The following is a 5,601-nucleotide window of genomic DNA, read 5'->3' on the forward strand; positions in this document are numbered from 1 at the left end:
GAGGTGAGGGCCACTGGGAGATAGGGGGATCTGGCTTGGAGGGGCTGTCGGAGGGTGCTTTTGTGTTGGAGCAGTGGGCAGACACCATAGGACGTCTGGCTTTAAGGGGTCCTTTGTCTGTTCCCCTTCACCACCCCCAGATGCCTGGGCACTTGCATGTCCAGCTGCCCCATGCAGGAAGCTGGACTGATGCCGGCAAAGGTGGCTGAAGCCATGCTGGAGGCAGGGGTGATTCTGCCTAGGCCGGGCTTGCTGCCAGGGCTGGTGTCTCTGCCAAGTCTGGCTTTGCCCTGGGGGCTCTCGGGGAGGGCAAGGAGGAGTCCTGGGAGGGATAAATCTGCCCCTCACCTTCTCCAGCCTCATCCAGGACTCACCACAACACAGAGAAACATGAAGGTCGCAGTGCTCAGCATGGCCCTGCTCTTCACCATCCTGCTGTGCACCCCAGCAGATGCTCAGGTGAGTTGCCAGTGCCGCGTGGAGGGGCTCAAGGCTGGGAACAGGTCTTGGCTGCAGGACATCAGCTCCCCTGCAGGATGAATTCATAGCGGTGAGCATGAAACCCCTTGAGTTGTCTTCTCCCTTTCCCAAGCAAGGGAAGCCCCAGGCGATGCAGCTTTCTGCCTTCCACAGTTCTGTCTGTTCCCAAGCCTCCCCGCAGTATAGCTCCTGATATCCAGAGCCCAGCTTCTTCACTGACTGGTCAGACCTGTCTCCTCCCTAGGAGGGCCGAACCGGTTTCTTGTCTCAGTTCCCCCACACCCCTCCCTTTTGGGCCCCTTCATCCTTCCAGTCCCCTCAGACATCTCCTCCCTGGGATCTCCTCTGTGTCCTACCTAGGGTCCCCAGATGCCCTCCCTCTGATCCTCTGACGTCGCCCCCGTCAGTCCTTTGCCTTTCTTCCTGTCCACTGTGGTAGTGTCCCCAAAACCACTTCCTTGAATCCCCAGCTCCCTAATACTCTCCCAGTCCCCTCAGTTTGGTCCTCTGCAGTCGTCCTTCTGCCTCTACCATCCAGCAGGCTTGGAGTCCCCGTATCCTCTGCACTTGAATTCCTCTACCCCACATTAACATCCCACACAGTCCTGTTCCTTCAACGCCATCAGCCTGGTTAATTCCCGCCAGTGCCCTGTCTTTGGGTCCCAGTCACCCCATCCCCTTTGGAGACTCCTAATTCCCCAAGCTATCCTTACCTCTGTCCCCACCCCTCGTCACTGCATGAACAGGTATCCCAGGTGAAACTTGGAGCAATGGGGTGGGGGGAGCAGAAGGCAACTTCTTGCTCAGACCAGAGGGAAGCCATGGGCCTGGGGAGGCTGGGGATACCTGTGCCCCACACAAAGCCCCACCAAGGTCCAATCCAGACAAGCTCTTTGCTCTCTTTCCCAGGTAGTCTTAGAAGAAAGTGGAGATTATACCCTGAATGTAAGTACTGGGGTGTACTTAGAGGGCAACCAGTCTGGGCAACTAGACGGCAGTTTGCGCCTCCCATCCCTTGCTGGTCCCTGGTACTGGGGACATACCAGTGACCAGTGAGGTTTCGTGGTCTCTCTACAGGGGGAACTCAAAATAGAGGAAGGGAAGAAGCCCGAGGTAGGTATCTTGAGTTCTGCTGTCCCCAGATGCTCCCCTCTCACAGCCACAACACTCCAAGACATCCCAGTGTGCCCCTGCGCACCCGAGTGCACCCCACTACAACCCTCGAGAGCTGCCCCACACCCCAATGTTTTTCCAGGGAGCCCCCACCCCCACCCCCCCCGGGTCCCTAACCCTCCGTTTCTCCCCAGGTTCCTTTCGAGGTGCTTCTCCGCCAGAAACGCCTGGCTGTAGGTCTTCGTGTCTAGGTGAGCAGCATCAGGGCATTTCCAGCCCCACAAGGGATTCTGAGACCCAGGAAATCCCTGAGCCCTCAGGGGTGGCCAGAGCTTGGGTATGGAAGAGGGAAACAGAGGGGACTGTCCATGATCCATGTGCCAGGGCAAGTTGGACAGAGCTGCCTTTGCTTGCACTCAGCGGGGCTCAGCAGGCCCAGAGGATCACTGTGCAGGCCAGGCAAGGTCTCTGGTGCCATACAGAGCCCCAGGATCACCGTGAGGGCTGGGCAGGGCTCTGTGAGGTTTCAAGGCATCCTGTTGTAAGGGAGTCTGGGTGCACTAAGGATCTCACAAGAGCCAAGCCCTATCCCAGGCATATTGGGGTCTCCAACTCCCTTCTCCTTCCCCAGGTCTCTGCAGAGAGAGACACTGGGGACAAGGCCCCTCTCATGTCCCAGCAGACACTGCGGGCAGGTGTTTCATTTTGGGATCTGTCTTTCAGGACCGGAAGTGGTGGTGACATCCTTATCGTGTCCCCCTCCAGCGGCATGAGGAGATGGTCATCCCTGGAGGACCCCACCTGATCCCCTGGGAGCCCTGGGCCATTTCCCTCTTACGATCAGTAAACCCGTTCAGCAAAGCTGCGCTCTGTGTGTCTGTGTCTGTGTCCCCTCTCCTCTGCCAGCGGCCGCGTGCCTGGATCCTCTCTGGCTGCATCAGCACAGTGAGCAGAGTGGCTGAGGGAGTGTGGGCTCCTGTGGTGTCTGTGTAAAGGAGATTCCCTTTGCACACACCGTGTGCCCCAGGGAAGGGCAGATGAGGGCAAACTGGAGTGTCCCTCTGTCGTGGTTTAAACCCAGCTGGTAACTCAGCAGCAGGCAGCCGCTCGCCCACCCCCTGGGTGGGATGGTGAGGGGAAAGGGAAGAATGTAAAACCTGCGGGTGGAGATAAGAACAGTTTAATAATTGAAAGCAAGTAAAATATAGTGATAATATAAATAATACCAACAATAACAGAAATTATAATAATACTAGGAAGCAACAGAAAAAGAGAAATGAAAATCCAGAAAACACAAGTGTTGCCCAATACAATTGCTCAGCACCTGCTGACCAATACCCAGCCTGATCCAGCATCAAACAGTCCTTTCCGTCCAACTCCCCCAGTTTCTATGCCGGTCATGACAGTCTGTGGTCGGGAGTACCTCTGTGGCTAGTTCAGGTCAGATGTCCTGTCTCTGCTTCCTCCTGGCTTCTTGTGCCCCTCCTCACTGGCAGAGCATGAGAGACTGAAAAGTCTTTGATCAGGGTGAGTGCTACTGAGCAACAACTAAACTACTGGTGTGGTACCAGCATTTTTCTCAGACTAAAGCCAGAACAGAGCACTGCACCAGCTACACGGAAGAGAATTAACTCTATCTTAGCCAAAACCAGGACTACTGCCTGGGAAAGGTAAGGCAGCCTGACCACCCCTCCTCCTCTGCTTTGCAACTACCTGCCCTTGAGCATCCCCACCTTCTGTTGGGGCTTCTGAGAACACACGACCACCTCAGCGGAGTGACCAGCCACAGGACAGCAGGCCTGCTCCCCTGCCATGGCCCAAAGCTGGGCAGAGGGAGGCCAAGGAACACATCTTTGCCTTTCACTATCTCAGCTATTCAATGCTGGTGCACGCTCACACATCACGAGCTTTTCAGAGGCCATAAGCAGACCGTGGATCAGACCTTTCTCACACACTGGGGATCAGCTGGCAGAGCAGGGGCATCCAGCAATGTCCGGCTGGAGCTAGAAGGGCTCTGGACTTGGAACCAATTCCAGGGCCAGCTGAGTTCCAGCTATGACTTGCCCTGCCACATGGACAGGGCATGTCACTCCAGTTTGCGTCAGAGACTAGATCTTTCCTTTGGGAGGCCTTCTAAAACCCCTTGAGGGATGTATTTTATCTGCCCCTTAGCTTTGTCTCTCTTGCCTTTACCTTCCTCACCAAAAAGGGGAGAAATGCCAGTCAGTAACAGCAGCAGACCATTAGCAATGTCCTGATAACACGGGAGTTTTCCGTCAAGCATGCTGCTGTGACAGGGGGACTTCAGCTAAAGGTGCCCAGGCATGCACACAGCAACACACAGGAAAGGGCAAATGCACGCACAGGAACTCGTTATGCCAGACGACTGCACTGCAGACAAGTCTTCGGAAGAACAAGGCATTATGGGCACCTTGTTTTCCTTACTTTTCCCCATTCAGGTGATGCTGATCAAGCCACAGCCGCCTGCTCTCTCTTTTGGTCTCAAGAGGGAGTTTCCTCTTGTCCTGTTCCTTGTAAGTTTTGAAGAAGAGGCTGATCCCCTCGTCTTTCCGTCCTTCTTTTATGTAGTTGTAGAGAGCGAGAAGGCCCCCCCCTCAGCTTTCTCTTCTCCAGACTAAACACCCCCAGCTCCCTTAGCCATTCCTCATAGGACTTGTTCTCTGGACCCTTCACCTCCTCTGTTGTCCTTCTTTGGACATGCTCCAGCACTTCTCTGTGTGTCCTGTAGGGCACCTCCTGCATGTCTTTCAGGACTGCAAAGAATGGATTAGCTTCCAAACTAACAGAAAGCCGCATTGCTTGTTAACACGCCTGTGGAGAGAGAAGAGAGGGACAACTGGAATAAAAATAGCTCCGAATTCCTCCTGACCTTTGACAAATTAGCAACCAAGTTTTCCATAGCAGTTGCCCTGAGGTCTTGTAAGAATTTTATCAGACCAGCCCCTTGAGAGACATGATATTAATTTGCTGCTTTACTTGGACAATCTTGATTATTTCCACTTGGAAATGGACAAAAGAGAGCAGCTAAATCATGCGGTGCTCTCAATCACAGTGGAAATCCATACCCCAGCCTCTTCGTAATGTTACCACAAAATCTATTTCCTCTTTCATTGAGACAAATGTCACTAATTCAGTTGGTGGGCTGGCACAGGACAGACGCTGCGGTGTAGGGATTGTTAATAGTAATTTCTGATTCGTTGACATTGTGCAAAAGCACCAAGAATTGAAGACTAATTAATCCACAGTGGTCTCCAAAGGCTTACAAATTGGGGTTTGGGACTTTTTTTGTTTGCTTGGAGGTTTTAGGTAGCATTTTTTATATATTTTCTAAGTGGTCTTGCGAAAAACCAATCACCACTGAGCTTTGAACAAAAGAAGCCACCTCATAACTTCTCTGGTGGTCCACCAAGTTTGTGAACTTTGATGTTCACAAAGCCGCCAGCCCAAAAAGTCATTTCCTGGATGCAGCTGGTCTGTTACAGCCAGGCGTCCTGTGCAACAGAAGAGACAGAATTAGAGACATAAGCTTGTCTTTGAAAACTGAGTGGAGTTGAGCAGAGTAAATGCAGGAAGATCTCACAGCAGGAATCCAGTCCTGCAGGCATGATGCAAAAAGAGTGCACATCTCCCTTTTAGTGTCAATTGTGTTTCACTTGGCCATTCCTGTTGCTTTTATGTAAAATTCTGCCATAAAATGGAATTACAGAATGGTGATGTTTAACTAACATATAATATATTACAATAATAAAAAGTTTGGGAAAAGACCCTAAGACCAGGCAGAGCACTACTGTTTGCTTTAAAAACAAAACCCCACACAAACCCACAGAGCAGTGGAGATGCTTTATGCAGCCTGGATGTGGCCTTTAGGACGATTCCACATCCAGCCTGTGCTTTGAGCCTCCCTATTCCTCTTACCCTCAGGCTCGCAGAGGGCAAGCCACAGACCAAATGGTAGAAACAGGTTAACCCTCGTCATTCCTGTTGCTG

At 52.5% G+C, this 5,601-nt stretch overlaps 1 long non-coding RNA gene across 1 annotated transcript; it reads left to right on the forward strand.

Annotated features, from left to right (window-relative positions):
• Window positions 1-314: 314 nt before the first annotated feature.
• LOC136022395 (uncharacterized) lies at window positions 315-2,454 on the forward strand. Its single transcript, XR_010616153.1, has 5 exons — window positions 315-459; window positions 1,390-1,425; window positions 1,558-1,593; window positions 1,788-1,844; window positions 2,317-2,454. It is a non-coding gene; the product is annotated as an uncharacterized LOC136022395 (long non-coding RNA).
• Window positions 2,455-5,601: the final 3,147 nt, after the last annotated feature.

Source organism: Lathamus discolor, chromosome 15, assembly GCF_037157495.1.
Source record: "Lathamus discolor isolate bLatDis1 chromosome 15, bLatDis1.hap1, whole genome shotgun sequence".
Lineage (NCBI taxonomy): Eukaryota > Metazoa > Chordata > Aves > Psittaciformes > Psittacidae > Lathamus > Lathamus discolor.